We start from the raw sequence: 14,600 nt of genomic DNA on the forward strand, positions 1-14,600 counted from the left end.
AAGTATTATATTTTTATATATTTTTGGGACACATGTCACAATGTGAATTGTGAACTACACTAACTAAACAATAGGTTTGAGAGCCAAATTTCAGGCAAGAACATTGAGATTGGGATAATTGGCGTTGACTAAAAATTCACGTATGCTGCTGCTTAGTTTCCAGCCAATGCTTTGCCACATAATTTTCATTATATTTGCTATATTTGCTATATTTGTGTGGGTTTGTCATTCATTGAAATTTTACTTCTATCACAAGCTACAATAGAGTAAATATGTCAAAGATAAATTAATTCAGATTTTAATCATAAAAATTATTGCTGTTGAATTAAATATTGACAAAATTAATTAATAAATACATGTGTTAAAAGTGGATGATGCAAACAGAAAAACTTAAGTTCTTAAGATAAATAAAGTTTTTTTTTTAATAAAAATGGATAAACTATATTTTATTAAAAAAAAAACCAAGTACAGAAAAATAAGATGAATAATAATAATGGGATGTATTTAATTTCATATTTCTTTTGAAAGACTATCAATTACTATAATAATAATACTAATAATAATAATAATAATAATAGGAGAATTTCAAAAATAAACCTTGTGGTTTTACTAGTTTTTGCAAAAAGAGAATCGCTTTTTAATCTATGTGGTTTCCCGGTTAACAAAAAGAGGTTAACTAAAGCCTTCTAACAGTGCTAACTCACAAGGGTAAAATGGTCAATTTATTTAAAAATTATCTAATTTAATATTAAAAAATAATTTTTTTAATCTATTAATCTCTCTCAAAATTCTAATTAAAAAAATTACTTAAATCCCAAAAAAACAAACAAAATCATGTTGGAAAACATGTTTTTTCATGACATGTGACATTTTTTTATAATAAATTGACCATTTTGCCTTGTGAGTTAACATCGTTAAAGGGTTGTTAACTGCTCTCTCTTTTGCTAAAAGAGAATCATATAGGTTATGTCTTTTTGCAAAACTGAAAAACCACAAAATTTATTTTTAAAATTTTCCATAATAATAATAAGTGGAAATTGCAAAAAACCCTTTAAGTTTTAGAAATCGCTAAAACACCCCGTTAGTTTTTGCAATCCCCAAAAACCCTCCTTTTTAAAAGTCTATGTTTTTCAAACCCCAAACCCTTGTAACGGATGCTGAACGGAGTGAGTTTCAAATTTTTGGACGAAAATGCCCTGCATGGGGAGTCGTGGGCTGCAGCCCATCTCGGCGATTTGAGAGGAAGTGGGCGTTTTCCGTAGGGTAACCCCGAGAGACAATTTATCGGAGCCGTTTAATTGCTTTTTCTCAACTCACGCCTTCGCCTTTTTCCATTTCAAGCTGCCTCCGAGTTGTCTCTACCTGCAAGCCTCCTGAATTGGCATTTCATCGCCTTTTTCCCTTTCCACCCAGTATCTCGAAGGAGAAGTCCCCTCAGCAACTAGTTGGCATTTCATCGATTGCAATCTAAGGTATTGAGTATGGTTTTACGTTAACCTGCTCACATAAAAGAAAGATTTTTGCTTTGTTTTTCAGGCTCCCTGCTTTTTGTTGGAAGATATCAAGTCTCGCAGGGGATTTCTACTGGGGTTTTCGTTAGTCTCAGAGGAGATTTCTCAGCTAGGGTTTTGTTTTGTTTTTGCATTTTTCAGATGTATACACTTTCATCGAAATAGTTTTTTTCGATTGTTATGATTTGTGTAATATTTATAATGTACATTTCCGCTTCGCTTTGATATGGTTGCAGCTTTTACAAATAAGGTCGACGCTTTAAGAAACGAGATGTTACGGGCTTAACATTTGTTGTCTCTGCTCAAGTATTCTCGCCTCTGCTTTAACAAAATGGGTCTCTGCTTAACATTTTATATCTCTGCTTTAATAACCGAGAGTTTACCGCTTAAAAACCTTATATTTCCGCTTAAACTTTTGGTCAATACCGCATGTCGAATGTGTTGTTATTGTCAGCAGCTTTGTGATTACGGGCGGTCAACCTAGTTAATGGGCGCTGCTATTTGACACCGGCCAGGAGACCTTAGTCAACTGAAAGTTACCACGACCCTCGACTAACCCGGGAGATTATTCAAGGACACCGCTTTGCAGCTGCTCAATCGAGTCGAAGCCATATACCAAGAGAGGGCCCTTCTTGATTCTCTTTTGCAAAGCATCGACGGTCGCACCAATAAATTCAGGATCGGGGAAAGCTCTCACGAGTTTTCAGACCCTCAAGATGTGGCCCTCGTTTCTGGTCTCTGCGCTATGCGGCGACGCAGTTGGTCTTTCGTAAGAAGAAAAACCGGTCAGCGTCAAGGGCTGTATCTATCAAAGACCCTACGAGAGACACAGAGACTCCATCAAGAGCACTCAGCGCAACTTGTTCGACAGAGGGAGAAGAAGATAATTTTGTCAAACTCCCTCGATGGTGACTCATGGGGCATGTCCCTCTTCCCAAATACATCATGCTCGGCTCGAATCGGATCGCTGATTACGCCGATGATCTATCGCCCATGGGGCGATACGCACGGGCGCTAGCGACGCACATGCCGGGCTTTTGCATGGAGGATATTCCACTAGTTTGCCGCCCGAGCGCAAGATAGATGCGCGGGAAGAAGACCAACACGAGGTACATTAAGGGTTGCTCGGTCGCGCTTAACGCCTCTGGTTTTACGAGATGACCGTAACGGGAAGAAAGTCCGCTTCAGGAAGATCCCAAGGATGCTGCATACTGTGAAAGTACTTACCTAAGGAAGCGACTCGGTAGAAACGAGCTTGTCATCGTCAATGGAAAAGAGGTAATAAATCATGGACAATGTTTAACATAAGTCTTTAATGTTTAAACATTTTATTTAGCGCTTAACTTTAGTATTTACCGCTTAACTATTATTTATACCGTTTAAATATTTTGTTCTCCGCTTAATTATATTCTATAACGCTTTAAATATATAAACACTGCTTAAATATAGTTTTTATAGTTTAAAAATGAATGATCTCACTGAAATTGTTCGTTTATATATGTTAGTTTCCCCGAAATGGTTCCTAGCAACGTCAAGAAGAAATATTTGTCAGGGGCCAACCGACGGATGGATGCCATCGCTCCCGAACCACTTGCTCAAGGCAAGATGAGAGTGCAGCCTCTATCGCGTGCGCTACTGGACGCCTGCTCTCCTACTTCCACCCCACCACGCAAGACGCATTCCTCGACGCCGAGAAGCCCTCCCCTACCCCTAGCAGATCGCAACAACCCCCTACCACGACAACGATGCGGGCCCTCCGACCACGGCACTCCTCCGACCGCGGGCACTTTCACCGTGACATTGGGCGAAGATGTCACCGCAACTCTTACGCAGTACGCCAGATATTGACGACCGAAGTTTCCTCGGCTCGCTCGCGTGGAGGCGCTGAAGGACGTTTCACAACCTACCGCGCCTATCCCTCGAAAAGAACTCGAAGCACCCGTGACCTAACGAGGCGTCTGGGAATTCGACTACCACGTACATCATCCGGGAAGGTCATTCCAAGGCGCCACATTCAAGAGACTTGCGAAAAAGAGGAGAACAATATCGCTTCGCTCCACCGCCGTACCGACGACGAACACATAGAACACCATCGCTCGGACGCTGCTATCGAGTCTCGCCGCTGATGATATGGACACGGCGCGGAGGACATCGTAGATGATGTGGCCGCTGTCACGGCTGAGAAGGTCGCCGACTCTCTCTCGATGAAATCGCCGACCGCGGAACCGGGCCGCCGAGATTAGCGGCATCAAAGATGGACACAATCCTCAAGATCAAGAACAGTTAAGGAGCGGTCTCCCAACGATGCCGTTGTCATCGGCCACGCGCTGAGAAGATCGTCGAATCCGCTGCGCCGTGGGCCGCGCCGGCCGACAAGATCGCAGCCCAAGCCGTACACAATCCCACAACAAGAACAACCATGTAAGGATGTGTCTCGCAGCTGATGCTGCCGCCATCGTCCCCCTGCATCGAAGGAAGATGTCGACGAAGACCCCGACCGAGCAACGAGAGAGATGATCAAGGCCAATCAAAAAATCGATACGACGTGTTCTGAAAACTTTTTATTCAAGAAGAAGAAATGGGTCGGGTCTCGAGTCGTTTTAACAAATACGAGCGAGGAGTCGATGAGGATCTTCCTCAACCGCTCTACTGGATCGGTAAGTGTAACGCTTTTGACGCTATTGTTTAAAAAGGTTTCTTATAGTGTTTAACTATTTCCTAATAGTGTTTAATACCTTTTATGTTATCATTTAAGTTTTCTACTTATCGCTTAATTATATATAATATCATGTAACAATTGATAATATCATTTAAATATTTACAATATGGTCTTATTATATCTCGTTATCGCTTAATCCCTCAAAGACCGCCGTGTGGAAGAACGACGACTCGCAGCCACCACACGCCGATGCATTATACACGCGCTGAGGGGAAGGAGACGGTCATCGATGATGTGATGGACGCCAGATGCATCATACAAAAAGTCACGAGCAAAGAGCCATATCCTCACAAGAGCGCGCTCCATCACCGTCGATCATTATACTGCTTATGTCAAAGCAGTGACGACGCACTATGACACAATTATGGCTATGATCGATGCTGCACGAACCCCGCATGAAGTTCAAATTGTCATCCTCCCGATAATCATGAATGGCCACTTCCATGTCGTCGTCCCCGACAATGATAAACAAGAATACAGTGATTATTCTTCATGTCCGGGCACGATAAGGACGCTATTGGACATGGTAAGTTCTTTTAATTACGTCCGATTAATATCTCGCTTTGGTATTTAAATCGGTATTCTAATCTCGACTCTGCATATCTCGACAATGAATCTATTCGACCTTTCGTGTCGATATGGAGTTAGGCGAGCTCGACGACTGCAAAGTACCCGCTGCAAGCACGCATACGTAAAACCCCACGCCTAAAAACAAGGAAGCGCCGATCGCTACCGCCCACGCTACGCGGTTTATCGAGCACCATCGTCAGGGGTGAGAAGTTACGGCCACCGCAGCATGAGCGCTCCTTACCTTAGATTACGGTATGTTACCCGCGATACTTAAGGAGGGAGGCATACCTGCGTCCACGACAAAGGGGTGTCGCATGCTGGGTTAAATTTTTGTTTTTCAATAACATGTCCTCAGATATCTCGACCGACAATTTTGTTTTCAAATGTAAATATGGACAAATTCAATTCATTGTTTTTCGTTCAAGAACATGACTTGTATATCTTAATGTAAATTTTTGTTTGTTTTTGAATTGCAGAAAAGGTGTTAAATTCCATCTGGTTTTATTTCATTGTTTAATTTACGCTTGTAATTGTGTACATTTCACTTTCATTGTTTAAATATACTATATATCGCTTTAAACATCGGGCTTTTAAATATTTCAAAAATACAAAACATGTACCCGCTTAAAAATAACACCGTCTCTGTTTAAATAAAACGCACTCATTGTTTAAACATCGACTGAAATATTTCAAATTACAGCAGTATCCGCTTAAAATAACAACGTCCCGTCGTAAATACATTCAATTCGTCAGAAAGAGTAAGAGTTTAAACGTGAAAGGTTCCCATCAATACACAATGCTTTCCCCGTCATCGCTTCTATTAACAATGCCTAGTCGGCGACGCTTTCATTACAAGATCGCCGATCGCGACCGATCCTCGGGCACGGTCGCGAATGTAACTCGCGGACATCAAACGCCATCGACTCGATCCTCTTTTCGCCCAGGCCGCCCTAGGTCGCTTTTCTAGTCACAAAGGTCGCAGAACGAAGCTCACGATTTTCGCCCTCAAGGCCCGCCATCGCTCGGGTATGGGGAATATAGCTTCCTTTGTACGCCCAGCCTTTGTAATTGTCGACGCGAAGTACCCGCTAATAAATCGACGTACGCTGGTGTTCTGCTCGCATTATTGCCGCCGCTAAGCATGTTTGCAAGGGATACCATAAACTCGCCACCTCTCGACACGAACAAGTTCCGATGGCGAGATCCACGTAGTTGCACGCATTGGTCGATCACTCGTAACGATCATCGACACAACGACCAACACGAAGATTTCGGCCGCCCTCAACAATGATCTCTAACTTCGAATGTATGTCTGGGCATAAGTAGCTCTCCCATTTGGTCGCTGCTCACGGGCTACATAACATGCGGCATCAACTCGAACCCTGCAAATAAGGTTAAACAAAGACAATGATGGTTAACATTGGTCAACATGTTTAAACATTATCGTAATTATTTAAACGAAAATGATTAATATTTAAAGTCGCATAAGTGTAATTAAACAAAAGATTGAGAATGTTTAAAGGGTAATACTAAATGTTAAGTGTAAAACCAACATTCGCAGACACCTTTATGGAGTCGACCATTTTCGCCACCCGAGAAACGACGAGCTTCCTCGATCCAAGCATCGAATCGACTCACGACGCTCGAATACATCTCACCCCCAACGATCACCTCCGAACGTATAATTCGACCAATGTGCCATATCCGATTTATTAATCAACCAGCTGATGAGCTTCGGGTGATATGGCTCGCAGCTCATTCACTAGTATCATCGAAATCTTTTAGCCGTGGATGCCCACGCACGCTGGAAGCATATGTACTCAAGACTCTCCCTCAACGCCTTCCCAAGTCCGACATCGGGCTTTCATAAAATTGGCCTCCAAATGTCGAAGACAAGACGCATGTGGCGAAGAAGGGAAGACTCGCAATCGCGCTCACAAGGCCCTCGACTGTCCGACTACTGAAGGTAATTATCTCATGATAATCTCCACCCTCGTGATAAGGCATCGCCTAACTTAGATACGAACTCAAGTCCAATCGCATCGGGTCTCGCTGGTCGACTCATACCGAAGGCGACGGGAAAAACCATTGTTACCATCTTTCCCTCGTGGCACCCAAAGAGTGTACCCTCGATATTTTTCCAAGGAGGGTGGTACCATCGAGAAAACAGCTAGCCGCCCCGCAAGCCCTCGAATCCCACAATACACGCTACCGAAAAGAAAAAGAATGCACGCTTAAAAACGATCACCGCTCTCTCCACGATCGCAACGCCGCCGGATTTCGTCTCTCACTCATCTTATCCACATACCAAAGCAAACAATCATAGTCGGAGATGTCACCGCTGCCGAGGATTACCCGCACGCTCTTTTTCCCAACCAAGCCTCGCTAGTATGGTATGTGGACACCATGTTCCCGCAACATGTCCTTCCGAATGTCGACGGCCTCAGCATAAGGGACGGTCCCTCGAGCTTCCCGAATCACTCGCGCGCTAACCCATTTTTCGACGCTTTCGACGCTGACGTCAACCTACGCCACCACCGCAAGTGCGACGGGTCGATTGTCTTGATTCTCGAAAGTATTTTTTTGTTATACTCTTTTGATGCACGAAGGCGCTAACGACAACCATCTGCAGCAAGATTCCACACCACTCGACTGTTTTTCGCTCTTTTATGAATTTGAAGTCAAAATTCCTTTTGATCGCATGATTTCGAGCACATCCCTCGAAAATGTTCGACACCGTCAAAACGTCTGTCCAATATCCAACGACAACACTTCGTAATGATCCGACGAGGAAGGAAGACATCCCACACCGCCGTGGTCACCATGGGGACGAATGGGAGCACTCGCAATCTCGAATTCTCGCCAACACTTCACCAAATGAAAAGATCAATACGTTAAGCTGAGAGTATAATGTTTAAGCGATAATGACAATAGTTAAACGTTAAATTAAAATACTTAAGCAATTAACTAATAACGTAAAGGACTAGTATAATATGTTAACCAAATGACTTTTGATATATTTAAACAATAAACTGACCCCTGCATAACCGGAATAATTAAAAGAAAAGGAACTTACAACGAGTAAACCTCGCTTTTCATTAGGATTCTAGCAACGGGCACATTTTCCTGCTCTCGACGACAAGATCAACTACAAAGACATTTGAAGATGGAACGGACGTGACACATCCTACTGAAGTCAACATCATTTTCGATCAGCAAACCGCTTTTATATCCATCCGTGTGACTGAACTTAACCCTCGATAAGAGAAACTTCGAGACCCCATCGCCACATATCTCGCCTAACACCAACTCCCAAGAAGTCTCGAGCCGGAACATTAGCACTCTTCCCTCCCCCGTCAATCTAGCAATACCACAAAAACTTCCATAATATATCGGTCGAAAACCAAATCGTACATAAAACCAAAATGAAATGAAGAACAAAAAAGAAGACGAAGAAGAAGAAGTAGAAGATGTAAAGAACAAACAAGCAAATCGAAAAGGCAAACAAAAATCGACAGACTGTATGACATAGAGGTTAGGGACTAGACGTGATGTGATTGGGCGGTATTTTTTTCCCTCCATCCCAAGGGCAAAAAGGGAAATATATGTCACCGTCATGAGGAAGACATATCGTCATCGCTCGAATGAAAGTTTCTCAACACAACATGAGTCTCCTCGTAAACGCTAAGCTTTTTTTATGTTTAAACAGTATACATATAGTGTTTAAAAAAACGGTTAATTGTTTAACTAAAGTCTATATCATTTAAATAATATGTTATCGTTTAAATCGAATGCTTTCAACGACATCGCATCAAGATGAGTACCTCCCCGGGTCACCGCTTAAAACATCTTTACGTATTTTCTTAAACACCGTCTGTCATTGTTTAAAGAGTAACTCGAGTAGTGTTTAACTTTTTCTATTATTTACACCGCTGTCATTGCTTTTTAAAAGAGTAATCTTTTTCTTAAACACCGCTGTCACTGCTTAAACATATTTACGTATTTTCTATTGCTTACAACGACGCTCTTTTGCTTCCCACATCGCTTTTGTTTTTACTAGGTCTATGCTTTAAATTTCGTAAGTTCACAAACCAAATAAGCTTGTTTCGCTTTTATTTATAAAAAGATTTACAACATTTACAACGTCCCGCTCTGGACTTTGACACTCACGACTGACCGTGATAACGAAAACAAGTGTCTCAGACATCTCAACGCTCACACGGTCTAGACAACATGCGCATCAACTCTGAACCCGCACAACGCACAACATTAAAAAAGGTTAAACAACACACATTCATGAAAAACGACTATTAATCAATGTGGTATGGCTCTGACTTAAACGAAGATCCCGATAGTTAAACACAAAACGTAATAGTTAGTACAATCGACGTAATGTTCTTAAAACTGGTAATGTAAAAGTCTCATGCGATAAATATCAACCCCGCCTTAAAAGGATGTTTCCCGATCTCCTCCTCTAGAGAATCCTCCGCAATCACGAAATACGTGAAAAAAATTTCTTTTCTTACCCAAGTCGAAATGCTCGCTTAATCGCTTTCGCCTTCCATCCACACGTCAAGAATCCTCTCGCATTCGTGCAATTATGAGAGCATTTCGACTCAAGGGTGAAAAAGATAGTTTAACTTGTCATGCGGATTACGGCTAAAACGATTCTCAAGATAAGGAAGAAGGTTCACGAAACATCCTTTCTGTGACAGAGTGGTCATTCATGATAGAGGGTAGTCCATGGAAGAGGAGGAGGAGGAGGAGGATGATGAGGACGACTGAGGAGTGGTCGTCCACTGGGATGGGTTCTTTTCTGCTATTTATGTGTGAATTCCACAAGCACGTCGACTCTTCATATCCGGAAAAAAGTTAAACGACAAATGCGCGACATCGATCGATGAGAACGAATCTGTGTTCGAGAAATTATGTTACCGCGCATAAATTTTTAATGCCGCCATTAATTTTGCATGCACGGATACCATAATCCCTGCCACCGCCACGTGCCACCGCCAAAGAATTCAGATCAAACGAAAAAATCACCGCTTTACGCAGAGACTTTGAGAATTTACATCGCTATTATGAATAGTTATACATGTAAATATAACGTTAAACCCGAGATGTGAAGTATTACACTGATACTGACAATTATTAAACATATTAGTAAAATATTTAAACGTTAAACCAAGCTAGAAAAGTCCCTTCAAAAAGGCTCGAACACGATGCGATTTCGCGCTTTTCTTTTCCCACCATTTTCGTGCTAAAAATGGGATTTCACAACATGGACCCATTCAAGTGAACTGTAGGGGGTAAAAGTAGTTAAACACTAACGGAAGGGTTGTCCGAGTGTGCAAAAAGTAGGAGGGTTTTGGAAGTTTTGAAAAATTACGAGTAATCAAGTAATTTTCCCTAATAATAATAAGCGAAAAAACAAGAGTTAATTAATTTATCATTTCAACCATCAAGAACAGTCAACACAGCAAAAAGCAAACTCAAAACACACAGGAGCACTTCAACTAACAAACCAATAACTAACATGCAGTTTTGGACCCAAAAGCCTCATCGAACGCTGGTAAGTAAAATAAAGTCCTATCATTTGTAGGATATGATAAAAGATTCATCTTTCCTTTATATCCCAATTGACCTCCTCCTTATTTCAAGGAAAAAGCCTAAACTAAACATGAAAGTTCCCATAGAAATTTCACCCTCAAAAGATACAAATATTGTTGTAACACCACACATGAACTTTTAAGAGACTTAATAGCAAAGGATTCAAGGATTTTTTTTCTTTTGTCATCTGGACGTCATAATATGCCCTTTTTATGCCTGGTGAGATGATGATGACACTAAAGTTTAAAGTGGTAATTCACTTGATGCGTTTTGTTTCTTTTAGTAAAGAACTTAGTAGTTAATTGATAAATCACCACTGTCGGAAATACACATGCTGACTGTCGGCTTGCTTCAGCTCGTTACAAGTTACTAACTATTTCACAAACGCTCACCGGCGATTAACATCGTCATTACCGACGCGAGGGTCCCGAAAACCCAATTAGCAAGCCTCCACGCCGCCTAACGACAACGCTAATCTACCGAAAGGATTCGATTGCGAATTAAGTAGTGACTTAGCGAAAGCACTTCTAAAACAAACCAAAATTTCATGAAGAAACCGATATTTCGACTAAAAGCTGAGCGATTTATCATTAACCGAACTTAGTACCAACCAAGCTCATGAATCTGCTATATAAGATTCCACATTGTTCATTTGTTCGGCAAAGAGCAGGAGACATATCACAAAGAGTTGAACATTAACAATTTCGACTTGGATCATCATGCCATTGGAATTTCAGTCAATTCTGTTGCTAACGAAGAATCGGCTTGTGTTGTTCCTCATACTGATTCCTACTTGTCCACCCAATTCAAACGAAGTAATGACTACTTATCTCTTAATATATCTTGCCATTGTCATCTGTATCTTTAGGCGATAGATTAAATCGATTATTTATGGATATGCAGCTACATTGAATTCGGTAATCAACCACATTGTCAAGTTGAGCAAACGAGCAGATAGCTATGCACAAGGCATTCGTGACCATGGTAATTATTCGCCAATAGAATGTATCATTTCTGAATATTGGTAAGAATTTACATCTAAATTTTACTTGTTGGATTAAAACTGCAGTGAGTTTGGCTCCGAAAATATCTGAAACAGTGAAGGGAAAGCTGAGGTTGGGAACATGAATTCTCCAAGCAAGAGGACTGGAGAGAGTTTTCTGAAAAAGTTTTGATGTCGGAGAAGATGAAAAGCTGATAAAGGCTTTCCAGTGCCATTTATCAACCTCAGCTGGTCCGATTGCAGGATTGCTCTACATTTTAAGAGAAAAAAATCGCCTTTCATAGTGATATGTCTTTCAGATTCACATCTTCAAAGGGGAATACTTTAAAAAGCTACTACAAGGTGAATCTCCATCCCAACAAACATCATCAATAAATATGTATAAATGTATATCCATATTTCCTGAATCTATATATCTTTTATAGGTTTTGATTCCATTGGGACAGATAAAGAGAGCAAACCCAAGCGAAAACGGAAGCAGGCCAAACCAAAAATACATACACATAGTAACAGAGGATGAATTTGAGTTTTGGTTTATGAGGTTTCTCAGTTACCAGATATCTTTCAATTACTTGCAACATGCAATAACAGAAGTACAGATGAGCTTATGATTTAAGTGTGACCAGTTATTTGGGTCTTTGCATATCTTTTTCATGTACATTATCACTGTAATATCACAACAGACCATTTCATTCGTGAGAAATGAAGATGATAACCGAAAGTTTAATAAATTTCTCATCATTCAGTACATGGACATGGACATGGCATATCACAAGCAAAAAATTGAGTATATGTCACTTCTTTTCTCATAAATTTATATCGTTATTACAAATAATTTAAAAATCTGTTGATGACACAGGTTTTCTCTTCAAGTAAGAGAACAGGTTACAGAAATAATATTTATCTGGTGTAAAGCCCGGCAAAGACATTGGACAGCCGGAGAAAGAATGATTATCAAAGAATATAAAAAAAATTGAAAACATATGTTCAGGACAAGGTCTCCTACGTAGAATTTTTGCAACAGGTGATCACGCAATCGTTCAAAAAGGTAGTGAGTTGAGTAGCATAGAGGACTGGATGGTTGCGAAAATGGTCAACATGAGGTGAGGACACAAAATCACAAGCTCTTACTACTTGTCCAGCTTTTCTTTGCCTCTCAATGAATGTTTCCACAGATTTTGCTGGAATGACTCTGTCAGCAGAGCTATAAATATACAGTTGTGGGCATTTTGGTTGTTCTGATGATAGAACTTCCAATACATCAGAAAGCCTCCTGTTAAAGGGGCAAAAAGTAAAAGTTAAGATGGATATTTCATAGATATAAGGGTGGGTGAACTGTGAACAATCATATATCTACTGCAAAGTATAAATTTTAGGTATGCCATACACATTGAGCTGATAAAAAGCCCAGTAAAAATCCTAACGAAGCAACATCTAATAAGTTCCAACTACATCATATGGTGATATTAGGACCACATCTACATGTGTTTTCAACCATTTTAGTTATATTTTCATAATGTACATCAAACCATATCATGCACATCTGAACAAATGCATCGAAGTTTCACCCCACCTACTAATGTTTACTAATCTTAGCAAAGCTACAAAGCTCAGGGTGTCAGGATTGAATGCATGTAGCTGCTAATTCAGAATCATAGAATGACAAAAATTTGAGAAACAGGATACCTGTTAATGCTTGGAAGGTTCAAAACCACCCCAAAGAATTCCTCAAGAATGGTCAGCAGAGCAGTTTCTGCAAGTGCTGGTTTTTGATCAAATTTAGAATTGAATGGACTCATCATGCTCAGCCCTAGCACCATTCGAAACCAACCCACCCTTTTGTTGCTACACTCTGCTTCTTCAAAAATGCAGCAGAGAAACCTGGACGCCCAAACCTAGAATGAACATTTTCAAGTTGTTTAGTTTACATAAAATGACTTCAAAGGTTGCCACTTTCTATACTATTAAAACAAGAATACATCTGACTAATGAGACAATTTCCAACAACAAGATACATATGAAAAAGAATCTACTTCGACTTGAGTTCTTCCATAAGAAAATGGCATCACATCAACAGAGTAAAAACAAGCCTTGTTAATAAAAGCACTAGGAACAATGTTATTAAAAAGAAAAGCTTCGAACCAATGCTGTGAACACTAACAAAATTATAATTTTAACCTGCCACGACTAAATTCCCAAGATATGCTATTTAATAAAGTAAACATTAGACAGAGTTCAGCATTATCTCTCACCTGAGGGTCAGGAGCAGCAACAGGTGCAGAGTCCACAATGCAACCTTGATCTTCCCCATACGAAGGATCATCCTCTTAAACTCTCCAATAAAACTCCAGATCTGTAGCAAGTTCAACAAGAAACCAAAATCAATACTGCAACAAAATTCATCTATATAAAAAGAACCACCAAAGAACACAACACTCACGTCAACCAGCCAGTATTACTAAACGTATGAAAGACTCAGTTTTTCCCCATCCTCTTCAGCAACACAACCAGCCAAGTGCTCAGCAACAAATCAAGATTCTGTTCCACCTTCCCCAATCTTGTACCCAATGATATCTCCCATGGAAAGGTGAAAGTACAGCATGAAACCCTCTCGCAGTGTGTGTACCATTCAGCATACTTGTTCAAATGTTTTCTGCTTTGCACCCAACCACTCCCAGCAAAACCACCCACCGTCTGAGACTTAGCGCAAAGAGCATTCAGACTCCTCCCACACTCAGGCGCCGGCAAGTGCCACTGATACATAACATCATCCGCGGCGAAGAACGGATCGCTGACCACTTTCCCGCGGCTTCGCAAGCTTTGCATACTGATAAGGAGCGATGAGGACCGGAAAGGAGGTCCTGTTAGGTTGGAAAATGGAAATCCGGGGAAACCATGAAGGAGACGCAGAGAAACCCACCATGAAGGCGAGGGAGATGGCTGTTGTCTCGGCGGTCTTTGACCGGGGAACCTCCTCGGAGGTCAGTAGACACGGCGGCAACGGCAACGGCAGCGATTGCGGGAGAGAGGACGGTGGAGAGTCGTGGAGAAAGACGCCATTAGAGAAGCTTAGATGATCCGTGATGGTGAAGATGATGATCCAACCAACAACCTGAAGGTATGTAAAGATATGCTCGTCATGTGTCTCGGATTAAATGCGTCAAAGAAAGACAGTATATGACTCCGT

General features: G+C 41.0%; 2 pseudogenes; one reads left to right on the forward strand and one right to left on the reverse strand.

Moving 5' to 3' along the window:
* The first annotated feature begins 11,041 nt into the window (after positions 1-11,041).
* LOC120272585 lies at positions 11,042-12,070 on the forward strand (annotated as a pseudogene).
* Positions 12,071-12,182: 112 nt separating this feature from the next.
* LOC120271708 lies at positions 12,183-14,239 on the reverse strand (annotated as a pseudogene).
* Between the last annotated feature and the right edge of the window lie 361 nt (positions 14,240-14,600).

The sequence above is a fragment of the Dioscorea cayenensis genome, chromosome 11 (genome assembly GCF_009730915.1).
Source record: "Dioscorea cayenensis subsp. rotundata cultivar TDr96_F1 chromosome 11, TDr96_F1_v2_PseudoChromosome.rev07_lg8_w22 25.fasta, whole genome shotgun sequence".
NCBI lineage: Eukaryota > Viridiplantae > Streptophyta > Magnoliopsida > Dioscoreales > Dioscoreaceae > Dioscorea > Dioscorea cayenensis.